At 47.2% G+C, this 25,603-nt stretch overlaps 1 protein-coding gene and 1 long non-coding RNA gene across 4 annotated transcripts in view; one reads left to right on the top strand and one right to left on the bottom strand.

The window, feature by feature from the left end:
- Window positions 1-25,603, bottom strand: part of ATG7 (autophagy related 7) — a 247,225-nt gene that overhangs the window by 8,330 nt on the left and 213,292 nt on the right. The window lies entirely within an intron of this gene.
- On the top strand, window positions 11,615-15,353 carry LOC123605986. Its single transcript, XR_006716039.1, has 2 exons — window positions 11,615-14,685; window positions 15,175-15,353. It is a non-coding gene; the product is annotated as an uncharacterized LOC123605986 (long non-coding RNA).

Genomic DNA, 25,603 nt, shown 5'->3' with positions numbered 1-25,603 from the left:
CATGGGGAAACCCAGGGTTCGCGACGGGCCAGGCCAACCTCCGAACTGTCCCGGCTGCCGGGGTCCCCCCACCTGTCTTCTGCCACCCCCCCGGTCAGGGGGGGAGCCCCAGCTCCTACCCTGAGGCCTGTGCTGCTCCTGACTGGCCAAGGGCCTGGCCCCCGTGGTCACGGCCTGACAGAGCCTCTCTGTCCTCGGCCCCTGGCGGCCCTGCAGCAGGGGGAGGAGCTCTGGCTCTTCAAGCCAGTGTAGGCATGAGGACAGCGGGCCTGGGGCCACTGCTATGAGTCAGGGGGACCTTCCAACATCAGGACTCATCATGAGAGGCCGGACAGAATGGGTAGCTGGACCGCACACGCCCAAAGGGCCCTAAGGTTTCACTTTTTCGCTCTCTCCAAATGAGACAGGCACATTTTCCTTAAAGCCGTCCATCATCCAATTCCAAACTTGGGTCCCCTTTCTGGACCACACTGCCTGGAGCCTGCCATGAACCAAGGTTTTTCTTTTATAAACACTGTAATTACCCTGTGAATGGCACGATTATATTTGTGTGTGTGTGTTAACAGTGTTCATTTGTTAAATGTAAACATTTAAAATACACTACAGTTTCTGAAACCCGGTTTTGGCGTTTCTTTATTTTTTAATGTAAATATGGAAATGTCCAGATCTCTCTGGGCCTCTGAGCAGCCCTGCTCCCCACACCTCCTCTCTGGGATCCTCACAGGTATGTGTCTTTCTGTGGGAAGGACAGAGACCAGAGGGGTCTAGGCGGTGGCATTGGCCAGGGACCAGATGAGGACATCAGACCGGGCTTCCCAACAGACTTCCCGGCCAGGGTTCTGTCCACTTGGGAAAGAATGAAGCCTCCGTCATGTTTCCAAATGCATCACACACATAACCATTCATTCATTCACTCACGTATAATCACCCACCAAAGAACATTCACTGGGTAGGGAGCACTAGGTGAAGGGTGAGGGATGTCCTTCATTTCTTGCCATCCAGGTGGTCAGTACCTTTCTCTAAACTGTGGGAAACCAGTGGAGGGCATTAAGCCCCTTTTCATCTGAGGGACGGGGGTCTGGTTGTCTGTGAGCTCCTTCAGAGTACCTGTGAGGGACCATGGGGACCAGCGGAGGAGGAGGACAGCAGGCATCCAGAAGATAGCACCAAAAAGATTTTGGAGGGCAGCCAGCCAGAGACACATGCCACTGGAGGGCCAAGCCAGTCAGGGCTGCCCAGGACAGGGGACAAATCACAGCCGAGACCCAGAGATAGGACAGGGATTGTAGGGCTCCCAGCAGATGGTGGACCTGCCCTTGGTCCCTGACATCCTAGGTCAGGTTCATGGACAGGAAGGGAGGGGAGGAGGTGGCCTGGCAGGGGGAGCAAAGAGTGGGGAGGAACAGATGGCAGACTGCAGGCCAGAGTCTGGCAAAACCCCTGTCCCACCCCACCACAGGGGCGTCCTGCAGGTCTTTGCCACAGCCCCTGGAGGAGATACCCTGACAGCCTGAGGAGGGAGGCAGGCTATTTCTGGGGTCACTCTGTGGACTCTGGATGCCCACCAGAGTACAGGATCTGTTGTCCTCAGGTGTCATTGCCCCCTGGTCGCTCCCCCTGGGTCTCCACAGTCCCTGAGTGCCATTCACAGGGAGAGTGTGATCCATAGTTGTTTCTGTGCCACCAGGCCCCATGCCCAGCCCTGTCCACCTCCACAAGCTCACCTCCCAGGACTCCTCACTCAATGCTTCCATCCACCTGAGCTCAAGAGCTTCTCCCTTGTGCTGGGTTCTCACACACGCTTCCCTTAGCCATGAAAGATCCTCCCCACGACCACCTTGCCTGGCTGGCTCCTGCCTGCATATGGCTGCTGGTGTCTTCCCTGGTCACCCATCTGAAACAGCCTTCCCTCATTCTTTGGTGCAAACAGCCCATTTGGTTCCTCCGGCGCCCCTACCAGAATCTGTCACTACATCCTAGTCTGTGCATCTGCCTGACTCCCTCTGGGAATGTGAACCACCTGAGGGTTGGGCTCAGACTGAGTTCAATGCTGTGCCTCCAGCTCTGGCACAGAGTCTGGCCCCATACACAGCCTTTGAATGAACAGTGATTTGGAACCTTCTGCTCTGTATATGATACCACAGTGGAGAAAGGAAAGAGGGACTTTTGGTGCGAACGTAATACCCAAGAATCAAACGGTAAAGATAAGTGTTCCTCAGGCTAGATGGTTGCTGGGGACTCCAACAAGTCAATCCCTGCCCTCCAAACCCCAAAGGATAGTAGGGCAAGGCTGCGGGTAGGGCAAGGAGCCCACGGAGTAAGCAGGCAGCAGAGCCACCTTTCCAAGGGAGGCCCAGGCTCCGGACCACAGAGACCCTTATTGTCCTTCCTGGGCCCCACCATCAGGTCCCAAACCAGGCCAAGGCAATGCACAGTGGTGGCCATTTCTGGCTTCTAGATTCTAAGGGCCCCAGTGCAGGATGCTCTGTATGTAGTAGGAGGGGAGCCTCCCTAGATGGTGGGCCTTTCAGGCTATCCTGTGACCATGACCAACCCAGGTCTACTCCTGCAGTGTGGGCCTGGGGAGGGCCACCTGAGGTGCCACTGGGTAAAGGACCAGGTTCTGACTTCCCAGTTCCCAGATTCCCACCTGGAGCTCACACCACACCATGGGGATGAGGGCCAACTCAGAAGTGACAGTAAGTCCAGAATGCGAGAGGACAGCCTGTGTGCCCCAGCATCCATGTCTGTACCATGGGATCTGAAAACTTCCAGATCCTTCTGCCTTTCTACTAAGGCAAGGGTAGCTGATGTGAACTGGCTAGGCCTGCTGGTATAAGCAGGTGATGGCCATAAGGGACGAACAAGAGAGAAGAGAAAGGGCAGAGTCTGCACCAGGAAGTGTGGAGGAGATGGCTAGGGCCACCCTGGTGATCGAACACCCACACCCTGCAGGGGACTTCTAGGTGCCCTGTCTGTCACCAGCACCCAGGGTCCCTTGCTCACACTCCATCCACATACCCTTTCCACCCTCCTTCAGTGGAGATGAAACGATTCCTTCCCCATCCCATCCCCAGGGCTCTGCAATTTTTCTTATACATGACTGCTCTGGTACCTTCCTTTTTCCAGATGCCTGCTTGCTCTTCCAACTTTGGGCCCTAAACATTCACTACCTCCTCCAGCCTAGCCTCTCCTGGGCACCTAATTTGAGAGAGGGATTATGACCCAGCCCTTCTTCTCGTGGAAAACCCAGCCCCAAACTCAGCAGCCTCTCAGATACCAGGCAGCTGAGGGCTGCAGAAGGGAAGAGGCTGGGAGGTAGCTAAAACTCTTGGGGCAACTTCTAGCACAAGAGTCCTCTGGTGGAGACGTCACCAGCCTTCCCCATTTCCACCCCCACTGTTGCCAATGCAGGGCGCCAGTGTGCGCTGCCCTATGACCCATTGCTCCAGGGGGTCCCGAACAAGGTTAAGGTTTTACTAGAAAGAAAAAGTTGTGGCTAAGTCAGCTGGTAAGATGCAAATAATGAGTTATACAAAGCACGCTGGTGAGCCAATGGTGAGGGAAGACAAAGGAGAAAGGAAATGTTTCATGCTGGCGGCAGGATGGGGTGCCTCTCCCCCTGCAGTGGGGTGGGAAAGATGCCTCTGTCTGGCTGCACAACTGATCAAAGACACATCGAGAGAGGAGGCGCGGCCCGGGCCTGTGCACACATGCGGCTTGCACGCTACCTTCGAGGGGCCTCTGTCCCCAATCCTCCCCCACGGCTCCCCCAGCAGAGATGCTCTGGGCTGCGAATGACAAGAGGGAGTCTGAAAAAGTGGTCTCCTATTTCAAAACCTAGATCCAGACAAAAAGACAGGCCAACACACCTGGCCCGCACTCAGAAGTGCTGGGGAGGCACTCAGCAGTTCCGAAGTTCACTGGCCCGGGTACTGAGAAAACACAGCTTACACCTGAAACACCAAGACAGGGGACAGGACGCTCTGGGGAGGGATGCCCGGAAGGTGGTCATCTTGAAGCGCAGGAGGAAAGCAGCAGAGAACAGGCTGCCAAGAGCAGCTAGTAGGCCAGTGGGAGGAAAAACAGGTCAAGGTTGTGGCTCCCCTCCATCTGGGGAGGCACAGACCTCAGGTGACAATACCCAGTGGGTGGCAGGGAGGCTCCGTGACCATCCACCTAAGGAAGGGCTGATTGTTTCCACCTTCCCACCAGGGGCTGAGTGGGTCTCCAAGGCCAGAACAGAAGGATGCAGAGGGAAAAGGTATGTCTCATGGAGGACAGGAGTCTCAAGCCATCCCTTGGGGCAGAAGAGAGAAACCGGGATCCCTGTCGTCACACCAGGGGAGACTGAGCGGGAGAGCTTGGCCTACGTACAGGATGAGTACTGGGCAGGCAATTAACATGTTTTCAAGCAAGTTCCAATGATACAAGAAAACTGTCAGAAACGTATACGTTAAAAGAGAAAACAAAACCTTGTGCTCCAGTCACTTACACCCATGGTTACAAAAAAACCTAGAAGGAAAAAGCAAAACCGAACAATAACCTCCAAGGGGTGGGGTCATGGGTGCCAATTTTATTCTTTATTTTAGGTTTTTCTCTGACGCTCACATGCCTCTTTTGGGATCAGAAGACGACGTGGTATGGAGCTGGGTGGGGGTGAGGGTGCTGCCACCCCGTGCGGACCCTGGGAGCCAGTGCACCGGCTACGGAAGTGCCCAGCCTCCCACGGGGCAGAGGCATCCCACTGTTACTTTCTGCTCTCCCTCCCACGAAGTGGCAAGAAGCAAAATAAGAAACCTTGGGCCTGGGTGGAGATGCCGCCATTTTGACCATGGACTCGGACCCTGGAATTCCCAGCCCCCAGCACAGGCTGCCCAGTGTCTCCCCATTTGATTAGTCTGGAAATGGGCCTTGGGACCCTGCTATATTTAGCACCCTCCCTCTGGACCTGTCCTTAAACGAGCACCAGTATCTGAGTGCTCTAACAAGTGTTTGTTGCCTAAGGACGAGGGTGCGACTGAGGCCTGAGAGGGGTCAGTCGAGTCCAAGGACCGTGGGGAGCAGCCTGGGTTTTGGGCTCTCAACTCCTCATTACCAAGCGACATTCAAAGGCGAAGGCTCCAAAATAGCAGCGGCAGTCCCAGAGAAGGACTAACAACAGGGTGTGTGTTACGTGCTTCAGCTTCTCTACTTACTTTGGGGAGTAGTGTGGATTTATTTTGGGGACAGAGGGAAGGAAGGGGACGTGTAGGAGAAGGGCAGCCGGGCCCCAGGCTTGTTTGCTTTCTTCTCAGCTTCAAAACACATTTTTCAAATTAGGTGGTAAGAATACAGGGCAATTTCTGTGGCACCAACATACTTTCTTTCAAGATATGATTTATATGTTTGGCCCACATTTTAAATGAAATGGTTATTGAGATAAATGGCCGTGCTGGAGGCTGCAAAATGGTTTCCATTATGTAGTTCTTCTTTTCAGTGCCTTAGAAAACTTTCTGAAAAGTGCCCCCTGTAAAAAGGCGGACACTTTGGCATCTTTGTTCTCTACCTCAAAGGCCTTCTGGGGTCAATACTGGAGAGAGGGAGAAGGGAAAGGAGAAAAGCGGGAGGGCTGAGAGCTCTAGAGTGAGGTGAGGGATATAAACATACAGAGACTTCACTTGGTAAGAGAGAATTTTGAAACTTTAAATAATGCAAAGGCGGGTGACCTGGAATATCACGAGAGGGCCCTGATTCAGTCCCTGGCAGACATTCAAGACAATGTTTGGTATCCTTGCATGGAGCCCTGAGGGTGCTGCCTCTGGGTGCCACCAGCAGAGATCATGGGATGACACAGACACCGGCCCCTGACCTTATGTATAAAGCTGCAGGAATCAGACGGTGAGACACTGAAATAAAGACAGAGAAGAGGAGAGAGGCAGAAGTAGACCCACACGTATATGGGGTCGACTGACTTTCAACAAAGGTGCCACAGTAATTCACTAAGGAAAAGAGAGTCTTTTCAACAAATGATGCAGGCATAATTAGATATCCATATGGAGAAAAACAAACCTCAATGCTTACTTCAAGCGATATACAGAAATTAACTTGAAATGAAACATGGAAGTATATGTAAAAGCTCAAAGTATAAGACTTGTAAAAAAAAAAAAACATAAAAAAATTAATGAGACTCTGGGGCAGGCAAAGAATTCTTAAGATACTACAAGTATGAACCATAAAAAAATGAATAAACTCGACTTTGTTAAATAATCAGAACTTTTTCGTTCTTAAAGACATTAAGAAAATGAAAAGGCAAGCCAAAGATATGGAGAAAATATATGCAGTGCGTGTATCGGAAAAAGGACCTACGTCTGGAAAATATAAAGAATTCTTGCAACCCAATAATGAGGTAAATAACCCCCACGGAAACTGTGGCAAAAGGTTTGAAAGAGACGTCACGAAAAGAAGACACACAGATGGCAGGCATCCACTGTCACCAGAGGACTGCCATCAAAACCACAGGCTACCACCATATACCCAGCCACCCAGCGACAAGGGAAGACCGCCGGGCCCTACATTCTGACCAGGAGGCAGAGCAACCAGAACTCTCAGATGTTAGTGGCGGCAACAGCAAGCGGTGCAGCTACTTTACAAACCAGTTTGATAGTTTCTTAAGAGATCAAACGTATACTTCCATTTAAACGCAGCAATTCCAGTCCTAGGAAATCGCTTAAAAGAAATGAGAGTACGTTTCCACACAAAGACTTGTACGTAAACACACACTGGAGCTTCATTTACGACAGTCCCAAAGTGGAAACAATCCAAATACTCATCAGTAAATGAGTGAAGGAACAATTTGATATATTCGTAAAATAGGATACTGTTCGGCAGTAAAAAGGGACCAACTACTGAGACACAACAACAGGGACGGATCTCAACAATATGCTGGCCCAAAGAAGCCAGACAAAATAGGACTTAACATGGGATTCAAAAAAATAATCCAAAAAATGTATATGGAACCACAAAAGACCCCAAACAGTCAAAGCAATCCTGAGAAAGAAGAACAGAGCTGGAAAGATCAAGCCTCCTGTGTTTGTTTTGTTTGTTTGTTTGTTTTTAGTTTTATTTATTTAAATAACCTCTACATCCAATGTGGGACTTGACCCTGAGGTCAAGAGCTGAATGCTCTTCTACTGAGCCAGCAGGTGTCCCAACACCATGCTTCCTGACCTCAAATTATATTGCAAATCTATAGTAATTAAACCAGTATGGTACTGGCATAAAAAGAGAGACCTAGACCAACAGAATAGAACTGCGAACCCAGGAATAAACCCCCATTTTTTACAGTCAACTGATTTTTGCCAAGGGTGTCAACAACACTTAGTGGAGAGGGGTGCCTGGGGGGCTCAGTTGGTTGGGCATCCGACTTCAGCTCAGGTCATGATCTCACAGCTCATGAGTCCGAGCCCCACATTGGGCTCTGTGCTGACAGCTAAGCATAGAGCCTGCTTCAGATTCTGTGCCTTCATCTCTCTCTCTGCCCCTCCCCAGCTTGGGCGCTCGCTCGCTCTCTCTCTCTCTCTCTCAAAAATAAGTAAACATAAAAAAAAAAAAAAAGAACACTTAGTGGGGAAAGGGAAGTCTCTTCAACAAACAGTGCTGAGAGAACTAGATCATCACATGCAAAACAATGAAGCTGGACCCCTATGTGACACTGCTCACAAAACTTAACTTGAAGTGGATTAAAGACTTAAACACAAGACCTCCCACTGTAAAACTCCTGCGAGAAAACATAGGAAAGAAGCTCCTTGATGCTGGTCTTGGCAATGATTTTTTAAACATTTTTTAATGTTTTTATTTATTTTTGAGAGAGAGAGAGAGAGAGAGAGAGAGAGAGGCAGGCAGAGAGAGAGGGACACAGAATCCAAAGCAGCCTCCAGGCTCTGAGCTGTCAGCACAGAGCCTGATGCAGGGCTCAAACCTACAAACCGTGAGATCATGATCTGAGCTGAAGTCAGACGCTTAACCAACTGAGCCACCCAGGCATTCCGGCAATGATTTTTTTAGACACTACACGAAAAGCACAAAAGTGGCAAAAGCAAAATTCAACAAGTAGAACCAGAAAGCTTCTGCAAGGCAAACCCACCAAAACACAATAACCACCACCACCACCACCCATAAAATGAAAAGGTAACCTATGGAATGGGAGAAAATGTCTGCAAACCATGTATAAGTTAAGAGGTTAATATCCAAAATACATAAAGAACTCATACAACTCAATAACAAAAAAAGAAAATAAACAATCTGATGACAAAATGGACAGAGGAACTAAGTAGACATTTTTCCAAAGAAAACACCTAAATGGTTAACGGGTCCATGAAAGTGTGTTCAGTATCACTAACCATAAGGTAAATGCAAATTGGAGTGAGATATCACCTCACACCTGTTAGGACAACTATTGTCAGGAAGGTAAGAGAAGTTTTGGTGAGGATGTAGAGAAAAGGGAATCCTTCTACACTGCTGGTGGGAACTGGTTCAGCCACTATGGAAAACAGTAGGAAGACTCCTTTAAAAATTAAAAATAGGACCACTATATGATCCAGCAATTCCACTCCTGGGTATATATCCAAAGGGCATGAAAACATGACATCAAAGAGACTGATGCACCCACCCCCATGTTCCCTGTGATATCATTCACGATAGCCAAGCTATGGAAACAATCTAAGTGTCCGTCAACAGATGAATGGATAAAGAAGATGTGTTATATAAACACAATCGAATTATTATTCAGCCATGAGAAAAAGGAAATCGTGCCATTTGTGACAACATGGATGGTCCTTGAGGGCATTACTCTAAGTGAGATAAATCAGAGAAATACAAACACTGTACGATACCAAGGATATGTGGAATCTAAAAGAGGTGAACTCATAAACAGAGAATAGAATGGTGGTTACCACGAGCTAGGGATGGTGGTGAGAAAATTCGGGAAATGTGGTTTAAGGGTACAAACTGGCCACCAGTAGATGAATAAGTCTAGAGATCTAATGCACAGCAGAGTGATTAGAGTCAACAACACTTTATTATATACATCAAGGCTGCTATGAGACTAGATCTTAATTTTTCCCACCACAGAAAAGAAGTAACTGTAACTTGGTAGAGGGATTAGCCAACACTAACGTGGTAATCTGGCAATCATGCTGCCATATATAAAAGTATCAGATCAACACTGGATACCTTAAACTTACACAAGGTTGTATGTGAATTATGTCTTGACAAAAATAAATTTAAAAAGTAAAAAAGAAAAAAAACACAAAATATAGTTCCATTTGTACAGAACCTTGGAAAATACAAATGGAATCTGTAATGATGGAAAGCAGACCCTTGGTTGTCTGGGGCTGGGTGTGATCTGACTATATAGGGCCTCAAGCAAAGTTTTACCTTTTGGGGTGATAGAAATTGTCCCTATTTTGCTTGTGGTGGTGGTTATACACAGATGTGTAAGTTTGTCAAAACTCATAGAAATGTACACATTTACATTCGTGAATTACACCTCAATAAATCTGATCTTTTAAAAATTCAGCAAAAAAAAAATATTCAGCAAAAAAAGAAACATAGCTAAAAGGGAGAGTTCACAGAACAGAAACACATAATTATAATAGTTTCCAAAAGTATAAAAGAGGAATACTGTCCTTTCTAAAATGGCAGAGGGTGGGCAATCCTAAAGACAGACCCCATTTCTACCCTTTTCTTACCAACACTGGCTCCCAAACATTTTATCTAGAAGTCTCATGTCCAATCGTTTTAGGCAGAACAGAATCATTATGATCCAGGGTTCCCATACTTCTTCAGCTAAATGGTCCTCCTCTCACCCTGCGTCCTGCATGGAACTCCCCTTTGGTCACCAAACAACACCAAATCACGTAGCCCAGGAGCTAAGAGCTTCTCAGACTCTGAAGTCAGACTTCCCGGACTATGTCCCTGCTCTGCCATTTACTTGCTGGCTGTGTGACCTTGGGCAACTTTCTTAATCTCTCCGTGCCTCCATTTTTCTCATCTGAAAAACAAAGCCCAAACTGTATCTTCCTTATGGGGCTGTTGTGACAATTAAAGGGAATACAAAGTGCTCAAATAGTGGCTGACAGGGTAGAGACAGGAGTGTGTACTGTTATTTGTTTCATATCAGTGAGCACACAACTTTACAACCTGAAGAAATGAATCTCTGTTCCTATCATTAATATTTATTGATAAGCTCTTCTAAGTTGTGAGTAATCCATTTCATATATAGCCCAATTAAAGTTTTTCATGCTGAAAATAACACAAAGCTATTTCCTCTTTTCTGTCAAAAATAACACGAAGCTATTTCCTCTTTTCTGTTGTCCCTTCAGGATGAGGGCATCTTAGATGTGATTTCTTCACGCACTCACTCAGGCACAAGAATTAGGAAGTATTGACTCTGCATCATATTAAAACAGAGAGGGCAGATGCCTTGGCCAGGTTCACATAGCTTGTATATAGCGGAGCTGAGGTTCAAACCCAGGTCTTTCTGGTTGCATGCCTTGTGTTCTCTTCTCCACTGCAGCTTCTGGCAAATAGGCCTATTTTGAGGTTCCATGTGGATGTCCTACCAAGAGAACTATTCTTTGAAGGGCAGGCTCTGTGCTGGCCTTCAGAAAGGCCTTCCTCAAGCAGCTGACAGGTTACTGCTGAGGGGCCAGCATCACCCAGCCCATCCCCTAGGCTTTATCACTAACCCTAACACAACCCCCATGCTCTCTATGACAACAGGTCTCTAGAAATCCCAAGACCTTACCTCAGGTTCCCCTGACACTCAGGGATGCCAGAACTGGGCTGCAAGTTTCTCCTAGCTAGGTGGACAATAAAGGCCACCTGAAGTCACACACAATGCCGGCTCTGGCTCCACCATTCCTGGGCTCCTGCCATGTTCAGGGCCACAGCTTGGCTCGGTGGCATGGGGCGTGAAGGAAACAGCACCGGACCTGGGGCAAGGCTCTACCACTTACTAGCTCTGCGATCTCAGGCAAGGTTACTTAATCTCCGAGACCTGGCCTCTATCATCGACCTCACAAAGGTCACCAAGGGTAAATAAAATAATGACTGGAAAACACTAACCCTTAGGAAATCACACTGGCGGAATCTGGTCCAACTGTGCAGAGGCTGCGGGAACAAACAGCAGAGTGGGGAGTAAAAACACGGCTCAGCTACTAACGGCTTCACAACAGACATTTGGTTTGCTTTATAATCTCCCTTTTGCTACATCCAGATCGTAGAGGGAAAATGGGGCCTGAGCAGTCAGGAGAAAAAACGGGAGCTCTTTATGGAGCGGTATCCATCCATTCAACCGTGCGTCCATTTAACAAACATTTATGGAACACCTGCTGTGTAGCAGGCACTGTGCGAGGCTCTGGGTGTTCAGTAGTGATGGGGACTGATAAGGAAAGCCCTCACTCTTGGAGGTCCCCACTTGTGTGAAGCCCACATTCTAGTGCAGGCAAACAAGAGACTAACATACCGCCAGACCCAAGAAAATGGCTTCAAGACATTTACGGACCGTGACGGAAAATAAACACGGAGTGAGAGGTAGAATAACAGAGAAACATTACTATAGACCGGGATTTTGAGTCGGGCCTCTAGGAGGTGACATTTAAGCCGAGATCTGAAAGATGGGAAGGAGTCAGCCCATTAAGGGCGGAGGGAGGGCGGCTTTTTGGTGGACAGAATAGCAGGTACGAGAGAAGCAGGCAGGAGAGGGCGTGGCTTGCCCCAAGGCTGACAGCAGTTCCTGCAGTCCGGGCGGGAAAAGCCCCAGGCAGACGCATGGCAAATCTGTCATCAGAGAGTCCTTGGTAAAGAGTCTGAGCTTATTCTATACCACTGCAGTGACAGGATCATGGTCAGTGCCAGGAGAAATGGAGAGCAGTGTGCATATCTGAAGTGTATTTTGGAGGGATGATCAACATTTTCATAAATACTTATGATCAGAATCCTAAAATGTCAGAGCTAGAAATGATCTTACATGTGTTTAGTCCCCACTGTTACAGAAGGGGAAACCGAGGCCCAGAGAGGGTACATGGCCTAAGCAAGGTCATAAGCAGAGCTTAGGTCTACCAGGGTGGTCCTTGGCTCTCCTGGGTCAGGACCTCAGGCTCAGGCTAGGTGCACGCCTGTGGAAACAGAGGCGAGAGCGTCCCCTCTCCACGGACTCCCCCTTTTGGAGTGCACTCACACAAAAGTTTACTCTGAAAACAAGGGCAGTGACCTCAAAGGAACACAAACATCCTCCCTAGGTGTGCGTGAAACTCTGCACTTTGCTTGGGAAAAGGAAGTTTTGGCTTTCTTCCTCTGTAGTTCCTGCGAAGGTCCTGGGAAGGCACTGACCTATCCTGAAACCTAGGCTCCCTGGGCAGGACGGAACAAAAGGAGTCCGTGATGATGGTTGCTGCTGATGGAACAGGGCGGGCACGCTTCCTGGAGCCCACAGGGGGAGGGGCTGAGTGGGCCAGCTGAGGGCTACCCTCACTAAGAACAGTCTTTAAAGACGTTTCTTTTGCTACCTAATTTGTCCCAAATGAGCTATTTCAAACCCACTGAAGCCTCTCAGTTCCGCCCCAGTCCTGCTCCCGTGGGCCCTGGGGCAGCCCTTCCAAACTCCCCCTACTGGCTTGGCTGGCCCTAACCTGCTAAGTGGAGAAGGGAAATCTCTTATCTCCACTGGCCAGGTGTGAAGCCCCATCCTGAACCTGTGAATGGAGGCCCAGCCTGAGGCCAGGCCTGACAGTGGTTTGGCAGGGGGCTCTGTCCATCCCATATGGAACTGCTTTTTGCCCCTCTGAAGGTAAGGTAAATTTTGGGGTTCATTTTCAGTGGGGTCAAAAAGCACTGATGTGTCTTACCAGGAGAGTGGGGGTACAAGGCCAGTGGGAGCCCTGGGTCCCGGAGAGTTCCAAAGGGCTCTAGAAGGCATGGCAGAGCACACTCCACTGCTCTTCCAGAAGCCAGAGCCTGGCATCATCCTGGGCTCCCCCAACCTCTGTGCCAAAGAGCCTGGACCTGGATATTTGAAAACTGAGAGGTCCCAACCCTCCTCTGAGGAAGCCTGGACCTCAAATGCCATATCCACCCAAACGGCTGGTCCTCCCGCTGGGTTTACAGCCATCATCTCAGAGGGCCCCCCAGCAAGCCGATGAAGTCCCATCATCTCCTCCCCAAGCCTGTGAAAGGAGGCTTGCTGTGAACCTCCTCTTGTTATGCACATGCTCTTCTACCTGCTCTGGGAGGGGCTGATGCAGGAGACTTTCAGGCTGATACAAGTTGGGGTTCCATGCTAGGGCCATGGGCACTGTGGTAGGTGTTAACTAGGGACACAAAAAGGACTAACAGAGGATGCCCCCATCCCAGGCAGCCTTCAGTCTGCCCAGAAAAAGATAAGGCACACCTTGGATAACATTAGACAAGGTTTCTGATAGATGAGCCCAGGGGAGTGGTCCTAGCTAGAGGAAACATAGGGCTGGAAACTAAGCTGAGGCTCTGCATGGGATGGTCTCATTCTAGAACTCGAAGGATGGAACATTCCAGAAGGAATGCCAGCATGGCCAAGAGGGAGGCCTCTAAGCAAGGTATCCAAGGACGAAATCATTCTGCCCTTTACAGAAGGCTTCCTGGAGCAGGTGAAAGTGAATGAGGGTGTCAACTGGTAGGAGAGTTAGACAATACAAGGAAACAAAGACACTGGGTGAGGAGGTTCAGGAAGAGGACTGAAGGCCAGCTGGAATGGAGGCCCCTGTCAGGAAGTAAGGAAAGGATAGGCACAGGAGACTTTTGGGGTAGGAGTCCCAAACTGGGAAAAGCATCTGGGCTGCCAGGTGGCTAAAGCCTACTGAATCTACAGTGAGGTTGCTTGAGCTGAGCCACTGTGGGATGTGAGGGACACTAAGGAGGTCCCAAGGCAGCCAGGTATGTGATGGCAAGCAGTGACTGGGGCTCCATCCCCCAGGTGCTCCACAACACAGAAGACCGAGCCAGGAGAGAGCAGCTCCCCTCTGTGGGTTGAAGAACACTGGCTTTTGAGAGACGACGATCTACCGGGCATGGCTGGGTCATTCAGGGTGTGACTGCCAGGCTGCTAACAAAGAGTGTGCAGCGGCTCCCTTAAGGACAGGACAGCAAATAGGAACCACAGTGTCCAGTCCCTGCCTGGCAGCACGTAGCCACCCAGCATGAAGGACAGTCATTCAGGAAGGGCTCTGTTGCCTTCCAAATTGCCTGGGCTTTGGGCAGAGGCCTTCTCCTCCTTGAGAGCGCTTAACCCCCAGGGCAACACAGGGCCTCTGTTCCAAGACAAAAAGCATGCTGAGGTGACACCAACCATGCCTTTCTTTACGTTGGCAATCTCATGCCCACACCTAAATATAGATGCTGGTGCAGAACATCTGCCCGCTGCCACAGAATTGGTAAAGTCCGACTTACAACAGAAGGGCGTGGTGTTAAGACTCTAGAAGCTTTTCACTACGCGTTGTTAGGATCCCAAGTTCCTTTTTCGTTCAGATTGAACATCCTCAGCTACAGGTGAAGATGGCACGGGGCCTGGCGGTGGGAGACAGCCACGCAAACTGGACAGACATGCAGCTTCTCACCAGGAGGGAGGAAGAGGCATTGAGTCCCAGGGCCCCAGCCTGAGGCTTCCCTCTGGTCAGTACGTTTCCAGCCCAGACCGTTCACAGGTACCATAATTCTAGAGTCTTCCTTTGTGGCTACACATTTCTGATAGTGGGAAACCTGGGCCTGAAGATGCACTGCAAGTTTTTAAAAATTGCCAAAACTTTGAAAGAGCTTAAAGTTTTAAGAGCAGAAAAGAAGGGGAGTTCAATTTCTTCATAAACACATTTAAAAAAAATCCACCTTATAAGCAATTCAGTGTTTCCTGCTTTTAGTTTCTTTCGTTTTTCTCTTTTTATTGTTGTTGATAATCAGCAGGCACTAAGTTCAGAAGGCTGCGCTTTGGTTAACAAAGAACAAATGAACAGCCGTGGCTTCAAGAACTAAAATCCTTAAAGAATCAGTATTCCTTCCCATCTTTTCTCTCTTCTCAGAAAGCAGTTTTTTAATGACAGTTTTCAGTCTTTTCAGAAAAGAGTTTCTGCTTCAATGTATTTCTGTAATGGGTGACTATTTTCACAGAACGGGACTTCTCTCAGCGGCTCCAAACTACCCTGAGAAGGAGGTAAATCAAAGTTCACGCTGGAAACATCAAACCCAAGCAGAAAAATAACACAGAGCAAGATCGTGGATGGTCCTAGCTCTTTAAAATCACACTTAAAAATCACTTTATCTTTCTTAATAAATTATTGCAAGCTGAACTAGGAAAAAAGTCACTCCAGAGAAGGTTTACAATATAAATAACCGCTAAGAGATCATTTTCTTTGTTTTCATTGGCATAGGTCCTGCTGAGTTTAAATGCACATGCACCATGATGATGAAAGGGGCTGGAAGAGTGGGGCTGGGGGAAGAGACTACTCCAGGCAGACCATGCCCCCAGGTGGCACTGGGGGGAGGGGGGCATGAGGTCAGGGACTCCTGGGGTACAGAGCCCTGAGCCGGCACCCTCCCTCTCTGCTCTGCACAAAGGCACCCCTTCAGGCTGTTCCTGTCTTGGGGTCCTTCCTCCAGCCCTCCTCTCTCAGGCTGGGGCGTGCTCCTCTTCTCCACCCTCCTGGGAAACCCTCCAGCTTAGCACTTGGGTACCCAGCTGGTAGGCTAGGGGATGGCATACAGACAAATGAATAAAACTCAGGGCCTCTGTCAGAGCCCTTTTACTCTATTAACAACAAAGCTCATTTTTCCAGCTTGCTGGATACTGTGGTAAACACCACTCCTATGTTACCTACGTCCACTGTCACCCTATAGGGAGATGGTGCGATTGGTGACTTGGGGAGAGAGGCCTGTGTTCTCAACCACCTGTTCCATCTCCCTTCTTGGTACCTCCGACTCACCCTTCCAGACCCAGCCCTCTGCCCTCCTCCTCTCTTGGGTGGCCAGCACAGGGCACCTCTGGTTTGCTAATTGCAGATGATGCGCTCCAGGCCAGGGGCTGCGCCTAAGCTTTGTGCCTGCAGAATCTCACTTAGAGCCAGTAACTGCTCAATAAATTATAAACCATGCATAAATCATAAGTCAGCCTCAACAAATGCTTGTGCAATGAAGGAATTAAAGAATAAGCCACATCCTACAAATTCTCTTCTCACCATTTTGAATCTCAAGCACCCTCATGGCAACACTGACCCCCAACCAGTGTCTGCAGGCCTGCACACTGCCAAGCACCAGAGGCTTAGGGACGGACTCGGCTGTCTGTCGGCATGAAATACAATCTTTTCATTTCTAAGTCTTAACAAGTTGTCACTTTCCAAACAATGCTTCTGGGGAAAATCAAATAATTAGAATTGATGATTAAATTAAAACTGATTGATGGAATTGGATGCCAGCAAAGTGTTTACTTAGAACACTGCTTGGCATACAACAGGCACTCAATAAATGTTAGGTGCTGTTACGACTATTATTATTAGGCCTGCTTTTAGCTATTTAAGAAGCAAAATGCTATGCAGTCAGGGTGAAAGCTGACACACAGAGTTGTACACCATTTATTTGACTGTTCCTTGGGTTTAAGGATGATTACAAAAGGGTGACGCTCTTAGTGCCATCTGGCAAAGGCTTGGTGCAAGGGAGTGGGGTGTCCCTGGGGGTAAGGTGTTTGCCTCCCCAGGCAGGTTTACATAGAGGCTGAGAGGTAAGTAACTGCCAAGCATGAAGTGACGGTGAAGTCCCCTTCTGTCCCCAGGTCCTCCCACCTCTCCAGCTTGTGGCTAGGACGGTAGGTCCCCACCCTCACACTCTTGCTCCCCGCTTCCCCCAGGACCCTAGCATTGGCTGAGGACCATGCACAGTCCCTGCTCCCCCCCCTCCCTCCCCTGGGTGCCAGGCCTGGATTGGGACAAGTGGATTTTAGTCTCGACTCTGTAACTTATTAACTGAGACCACTGGGCTGAGGGAGGTGAAGCTGGCTCTACCTTATTACACACTCCTATGGGGAGGGGACAGTCACCTGGTCACCACAGGGAGGAAGGCAGTCCTCATTTTAAAGAATAAAGCAAACGAGTACAGAGAATTGGAGAGAGAAAGATCATGGCTAAATGAAGGTCACCAGCCGAGGGAGGAGTCGGGAAGGCAAAGGAGGGGGCACATTTCATGATGAGGTCCAGGTTGGGTACTGGTTGGAAAGAATTTGGATTTTTCTTGCATTTCTGTTTCAGCTAAAGCAAACCATCACTTCCCACTTCAGCATCCAAGTTTCTCAGAAAACCAACCAAAGGAGTTCGGGAAGCAACTTGTGGGCCAAGGCATAGCCCAGGTCACCATGGCTCTTTACATTCAAAGGGCTGCACTTCCTTCAAAGTTTATCTTAGCGTGTTCAACATGGGCTGGCAACACTCTCAACAGAAGGAAGTGTCTGCAGACACACACCCAGGACTGTTGCTGTGGAGAACGTGTCACCGCTTGCAAGGCCTCACTCGCCCTGTGAGCTGCTCTGACAAATGGATTAATTGTTCAAAGCAGACGGTTTGTTTAGTCATGTCTGCTGAGGTGGGGAGGATGTTGCAATGCCTCTGCACCGGCTCGCTCTGCGTGGGTCATGCAGTCTGTACGCCTGCCTCTAACCCGACACCCTCCAGCCAGAGCGAGAGGCATGGCCACAAATGCCAGTGACGCACCTGCTCCACTGCTTTCAAATTAAAAAGGAGTGAGTGTGAGAGAAAGGCTGTAGGCTCCTCCTCTCTCCTCAGTGAGGAGTGTGAGGGTAAGAACAGGGCAAAGAGCAGGGGAGAGAACCAGTGCCTGCAGGTGACAATGTCACAGAGCCATATGTGCCTCAGCGCCTTCAGGGGGAGAATCAAACCCAGGCTGGCTTTTGACTGTCCCAGAACGTGACCCTTGGGCTCTTAACTCCTAGTCCTTCCTTCCACCCCTTTCATGTGCCCTCTTATCTAGCTACACTGGACGGTTCCTGCTGTCACCTGCATGTACCATCCCTTGCTGTCAACCATGCTTTCCAGGCAATATTTTTCTCACCAAAACGTCCCCCCAGGCCCACGTTTGCAACTCCTATCCCTTTTGCAGAAAGCCTTCTCCCACCTTTGTTGGCCCCACTGACAACCCGACTGCTTATGTAGTTATGGGAGTTCAACAACATTCTATTTATGACTTCCCTTGTGTCCTTCAATTGTGACCTTACTCTTGTAATGTTGCTTTTAATTTAAAAAAAAAATTTTTTTTTAATTTATTCCTTTTTGAAAGGCAGAGAGAGACAGAGCGTGAATGGGGGAGGGGCAGAGAGAGAGGGAGACACAGAAACAGAAGCAGGATCCAGGCTCTGAGCTGTCAGCACAGAGCCCGAAACGGGGCTCGAACCCATGAACCGCGAGATCATGACCGAGCCGATGTTGGACGCTTAACCGACTGAGCCACCCAGGCATCCCAACTTTTAACTTTTGTTAAAAAGAAATAACAGATCTGAAATGGAGTCACCTGCACGAAGCCGCACTTCAGCAAACCAAGACCTATTACCCAACCCAAGTGCAGTTACAACTTTCTCCTAAATGTGACTTTTAATCAGCATGAGGAGGTAATCTGCTGAGAGACCCCTTTGGTTCTCCTTAAGAGGGCATCCTTGCCTGAAACAATGCATTCTTTCCTAATAATTTCCTTTTTTTTTCTGTTCCCTCTCTGCCTTTAAGAACCTCTCCTTTGCTGCAATTTAATGAAGTTCCTTTCTATTGCTAGACGGGAGTCTGCCCAATTCATGAATCATTCGATAAAGCCAATCAGATCTTTAAAATGTATTCATTTGCATTTTTGTTACTTTACATTTTCTAGGTATACTTTGCATTGTCCCTCCTATGGACATGATGTTATTAGACTGTGATGTCAGAGACCAGCCTTTCGTACTGTAGTCTTCTTGAGGTCTCTGATGGTGAATGGCACAAAAAAGGTACATGGCCATCTGTCTCGCAGTGATAATAAATGACTGACTCTAAGCCCTCTGAAGGCAGGAGAGAGGATTTATACTTCTGTAAGGTGTGTGCCATTGTGACTTTGATATACCTGGACACTTGAGCAGGGGCTGACGCTTGCTGATTTAACAATAGCAGCTCAATAGATGCTGGTTGAAATGGACTCAACATTCTTGTGGGCTGAAAACAGGGTTTAGTATAGAAAACCTTCTCTTGTGAAACTAGAATGGCAAACAGAACCTTACTTCATTCATGTGTTTATTTTCTTTGCTGCATAGACTCCCGTGGTCCCCCAAATGCAAAGGTGATAGCAAGTCCACAAGTGAAACAGAAATGACTGCATGGGTGACCTTCAAGCAGCAGGCAAAGTGGGGAAGATTTAATGATTCAAACCAATAGGCATGGAAACAGGATAAATACCAAATCAGGTCCCTGTTGAATTTCTGCATAGATAAGGGTAATAAATCTTAAAGTAGGAAGGTAGTATACTGTTTCCAATGCAGTTAAAGTCTTTTCTAGGATACAAGTTTCTCAAACTTTGATATGTTTGCTTCTCAAAGTCTTTGGGGTCTATACAAATGTGCCTACAAGCACAGGCTTACAATGCCTGTGTTCCTTCCCACCCGATCCTGATACACACTGATAAATGTTGTGAGGCATTTGCATAATATGAAAAATAATCCAGTGTCACTGATAACCCAGGAGTTCCCAGGAATGTATATTCTTAACTATAGGAGATAATCATTTGGGGACAGGTAGAGGAGAATGATAGTATCTCAGGAATGCAAAGATAGTTCAACATTAAACAAACAAACAAACAAAAATTATATATATATATATATAGTATCTTAATATATACCATTCTACTCATTTTTATAAAAGGATAAAAAATTTAAACATCTTAATAGATCAGGAGAAGATAACATTCTCTCACAATTTTAGCAAAATATCAAATCCGTAACAAAGGAAGATTCCTTAATCTAATAAAATCTACAATGAATATCATGAAAATGTTAAAACTTTAGAAGCACTGTCAGTAAAGTCAGGAACAGTTCAAGGAACATTCAAGGAATCTGCTATTAGTACTTTGATTCAACATATTTTGGATTAGCCTTAGCTAATGAAACAAAATAAGAAAAAGCAAGGGTGTATACGAATTGGATAAGAAGAGCCCAAACTATTGTTAACTGAAAAAAGATATGACAGTCTACATGGAAAATCTAAAAGGATTTTCAGAGGCACCCGGGTGGCTCGGTCAATGGAGCGTGCGACTCTTGATCTCAGGGTAGTGAGTTTGAGCCCCATGTTGGATGTAGAGGTTAGTTACAAATAAAATCCTTAAAAGTTAATAAATAAAAATAAAAGGGTTTTCAAACAAACTATGAAAACTAATGAGGTAAGTCAACAATGTTTTTGGACACATAGGCAATGTACAACAATAGTTCTGCTTATATATCAATAATAACCAATTTGAAAAATGTAACAGAAGGAATCAGAGGCATTATTGACAATCTCCTTGTTTAGAAGCTGGCAATTTAAAAACAAAGTCAAAATTCTACCATGGCAAGGATTTCTGAGGGAAGGTTACCGCCCAAGGTTACAGAATCTCATACCCTGCCTGTAAATTTGAAAAACAGAGCAGCAATCATCACATCTATATCAGCATAGCATTTTACAGTTTACTGAGTGCAATATTATTGTGTATACTAAGAAATGCACTGATAAAGCAAAGACGAGTTGAGTGGCTGCCAAAAGAAATGGCATTTCTTTTCGGGGTGATGAAAATGTTCTAAAATTGATTGTGGTGATGTTTGCACAAGTCTGTAAAAATACTAAAAACTGTTCAAATGTATACTTCAGGTGGGTAAATTATATGATTGTGAATTATATCTCAATAAAGCTGGTACTAAAAAACAATAAATAAACCAAAAGACAAAACAAAACAAGAATTTCTCCAGGCAAACACATCTTAGAACTGACAGTAAAATGTCACCCACTTGGTAAATTTTTCCTAAAGGTATAAAACCTTTTTTTTTTTTAATTCTGCTTTAACCCTGTGAGAACCTTTGGAAATATAGTTAGGTCCCTTTGGGCTTTATTTTATGTTGGAGAAATTGAAATACAGAGCCTCACTTGGTCTGGGAAAGCTTCATGGAGAAAGTTGCTTGCCCTAGAAAGTTTTGGGGAATCTAAAGAAGAAAATAGTTCTGGAGGATAAAAGTAGACTGCTTAATAAAAGAAGGAAACACATGAGTGAGATGATCAGGCTAAAAACTCCCTGAAGGCAAGAATTTTCTTTCCTCTGTGTCCTCAGTACCTAGTCAGCAAAGGAATGATTCAGTGAACATTTAACACATAAACAAATGGATAAATATGGATAAACATCACCACCAACAAAAAGATATATGTATTTTGGTCTTTGTCTGTGGCTCCTGGCCAGAGCTCCTAAAACCTTTGGAATTCCGGGTGACAGGAGCATTTTTTGTTCTAATGAGGTGAGTCTTGGTGGGCTCCTGGATGGCTTCAGGATGGCAGCTGGTCCCCAGAAAGACCCAGTCACGTTAGAAGCCTGGAACTCTTAACCCCACCTACCACCCTTGGGGGAGGGGAGAGGAGCTGGAGATTTAGTTATCAATCAATCATGCCTACATGATGAATCCTTCATCAAAATCCCCCGAAGGATGGAGTTTGGAGAGCTTCCGGGTTGAACACAGGGAGGTGGGGAGAAGGTGGCAGAGGACATGGACACTCCACACCCCTTCTTCCCTCATACCTTGCCTATGGCATCTCTTTTATCTGGCCGTTCCTGAGTTGTATCTTTTTATAACGAACCGGAAACTGGTAAGTAAACTGTTCTCCTGAGTTCTATGTGTTGCTCTTAGCAAATCACTGAATCTGAGCAGGCGGTAGCGGGAATCCCTCATTTGTAGTCAGGTGAGACAGAGGCTGCAGGAAACCTGGGGACCTACTACGAGCAAGTGCCATCTTTTTTTCAAAATTAAATTTTTTTTAATGTCTATTTACTTTTGAGAGAGAGAGAGAGAGAGAGAGAGAGAGAGAGAGAGAGAGAGAGAGAAACAGAGTGTGAGCAGGGGAGGGGCAGAGTGAGAGGAAGATACAGATCCGAAGCAGGCTCCAGGCTCCGAGCCGTCAGCACAGAGGCCAACCTGGAGCTCGAACCCACAAACCATGAGATCATGACCTGAGCTGAAGTCGGACGCTGAACCAACTGAGCCACCCAGGTGCCCCGCAAGTGGCATCTTAAGTGGGGGGGGTGGGGGGGTGGGGGGGTGGGTAGTCCTGTGAGACTGTGAGCTCTTAACCTGTGGGATCTGATACCACCTCCAGGTAGACAGTGTCAGAATCAAATTAAATTGCAGGACATGCAGGCAGTGTCTGTAGAGGACTGGAGAACTGTTTGGTGTGAACATCCATAAATTTGAGGTAGAGACATTCTATAAGTAGGGACAAACAGTTGTGCCTTTCAACGAGTCTAGTCAACCAGCACAGTAACATTTTAGATCCTCAAAATCATCTTGTGAGACAGGTGAATCTGTTTTGTATGAGAAAATAAAGGCTACAAAGTTTCTCAGTTCCTGGTCCTTTGATTTAAAAAAGCAAACAAACAAAAAAAAAAAGGTCTATAACTAGATATTTGTACTGGATACATTAAAGATGCTCAATCAACTAACAAGTGAGTACCTATCAAACACCAGGGCAAGACAGTAAAAAACCCTACCGAGGATTTACTGCAAATCTCTTATGCATAAAGTCAATCACTCAGAGCAAAGAGGAGGGACACTTTCTTCTACTCCTCGGGAAATAGCTAATGTGGGATTTGAGCACACTAAGATAAATGTCCTTAAGTCCCATCCTAAATCCTGAAGCAGCTGGGGACAACACAGAATATGTGGGTTTGTTGCTGTGTCATTTTAAGCATCTGCTCACTGATAAAGAGTTGTGTTCTTACGGCCCCTCACCTGGAAGATGACAGGATAATGGGGGTTCTGCTATAGACTCAGAATGCGTGGTATTTATTAATAGCATTAAAAACAGACTATATGTTCATTATTAGAACACTTCTGCTTTCTTGAGAAATGTGTACCAGCTGCCACCATTTTATACATGGACACTTTTCTGTTTCTCTAACAGGCCACAGTCAGGGAAACCCCAAATCCCATTTTTCAGCTTTCCAATGCAGATTTCCAGCAGCGGAATGGGCTGCCCTGTCAGTAGCTGGGAGGAAATGCCTGCCTTCATCTTCCGCTCTTCAAATTCAGCTTAACTAAACCACAGTTAACCCAGGGGAGCCAGTTAACTGGGTCAGTCAGCTAACCTGGGGGAGCCTGCCAGACAGACAATCAGAGAGAGGTATGGCACACTGAATTGTGGAGAGGTGTGGGGGTTCCTTTTGATGGGGACACTCAGGTGAGAAAAACAGAGGATGTTTCAGACTGCTTTTGAACAGAGACTTTTACCAACTGTTTTGCCTGTTTTAGCCCCGGGGCTGCATACTTGAAATGATAAAAGCAGTTCTTTCAGCTCAATCATAAGAGTTCCCACAGCCAGTGTCAACATGCAGAGCTTAGGGCTACAGAAAACAAAGGGGTGGGGGCCTGGGCCGGGGGGCCACCAGGTATTCCAGTTAGCAACAGACAAATGGAAATACAAGATTGTGTGTCTGACCAAGGCCCCCTTCTCCATCCCTTGCCACGGGTTTGGTTGAATTTTCCCCTTCTTGTCCAGTTTTTCCATGTTAGCTGGATTTAGCAACTGTTGTGTTGGCTGAAATCAGAGATTGAGTGTGGTATAATTATTCTAACATCACAAGGTGCAGTTTCATTTCCAGAACCGACATTTTAAAACCGCTGCCAATATTACCAGAGCACTTCCTTTAGAGTATGCGAAAGGAAATCAGTACCAGGGTAATGCAGTAAATCAGGTTTCACCAAAACCCCTGCCCTCCCAAAGGCAAATCAACATTTAGGACTCCCAGAGGACAGGCAGGGCAGATTTCCCCATTACTCTAAATCAAACACTTTGGAGTACTTCACCTCTGCCAAAAGGTAGATTGGGAACGAGTCTTGCATACGGTACAAATTAAAAAGCATTCTCCCCGCTGCTCTCTTTAGGCCTAGGGACAAGCTACATGGATATGCCTTGCATGTAATGGGTCACCAGGATAGAGGGTAAAATCACTGTTGGGTAAGAATTTTTGGAAGATCATTTTAACAGAATTGAACATCCCCTCCCTCCCCCACAGCCCTCCGCAAAAAATGAGGAGGGAAAGGTACTAAGTTTAGTTTACAGGCCAAACATTCACAAACCATTTACAAAACCGTCATCATGATTTCAGGTCGATCCTTACACTTTGGGGATGTTCTCAAGAGGGATGTGCGTTGGGTGTTACAAGGACCGGAGGAAGCATTTCCTATCCTATATGACACAAAATTACATCACCACATTTACCAGGTACTTTACAAAGTGTGATCACACAATTTCATCAGCCCCTCTGACAAAGCCCTAAGAGGTCTCAATATGTCCATTTTACAGGTGGGGAAACAAGGTGGAGAGAGGAACAGCAAGTGGCTTGACACCATATGGCTGGTGGGTGGCTGGCTGGGACTTGAACTCCGCTCTGTTTGATTCTAGATCCAGAGCTGTCTATTAGCTTGTGAAAAGCAGCTTTCAAACACTAAATCAAAGCAGCGCGGATGCTCACCGCCTGCCCACATCTCCCGGCAGCCCTGCCACTGACTGACGTGGCCGTGCTTGAATGCGGACATGTCAGGCTCAGAGGAGAGGATACACAGTGAGCATTCAATAGGCTGGTCTGAAGGTTGAGGTTTGTTTGAATTCGTTATTCAGTCCCTTGGAACTGGCCAGCAAATACTTTTAAAATTGGGTGGACCATTTTGACAGAATTTAGTCTAAATTCCATTAATATCATGTCTGTTGCCTTGGGGCATGACTGCTTCTGTTCCAAGCCCCTCCCAGCCCTGTGCAGACACTTCACAGAAGAGGTGTATCGTGGCCTTGCCCACCCCTGCTGATTCACTTGACCGACCTGCAGAGCTGTGAACTGTGTGAGGCTCTTAGCTCCTCTTTGATTAGCAAGCCCTGAGTTTATTCAGGAATTCCTTAGTGTCTCCTAGCACAGGGTCACATTCCAAATTACTGCAAACCCACCTGTAGTTAGGAGAGTAGCCAACACACAAAAGGGTGGCAAGTTCCAAAGATACTCGACTCCTGGCTTTAGGATGTTAGGGTTCCCTGACACTCCACCAAAAAGATTTGCCGTCTCTGCTATGGTTCAATTCTTCATCGGGGAAGGTCTCAAACAGAAGTAGATAAAAGGAAGTGAATGGGCTTGGGAGGCATAAAAGTCTCCTCCTCTCAAGACGAACCTTGTACTGCTAGGTTAAGGGCTCGTGCTGTGGAGATGGACAGCTGTGCAGGGGAACTCTGGCTTGGCCACTTATTAGCTAATGACCTGGGGGCAAGTCACATAAACTCTGTGCCCCTCAGTGTCCCTTTCTATACAA

The sequence above is a fragment of the Leopardus geoffroyi genome, chromosome A2 (assembly GCF_018350155.1).
Source record: "Leopardus geoffroyi isolate Oge1 chromosome A2, O.geoffroyi_Oge1_pat1.0, whole genome shotgun sequence".
Classification (NCBI taxonomy): domain Eukaryota; kingdom Metazoa; phylum Chordata; class Mammalia; order Carnivora; family Felidae; genus Leopardus; species Leopardus geoffroyi.
Note: the sequence above shows the minus strand (reverse complement) of the source record. Positions and strands in the feature narration are given on the sequence as shown.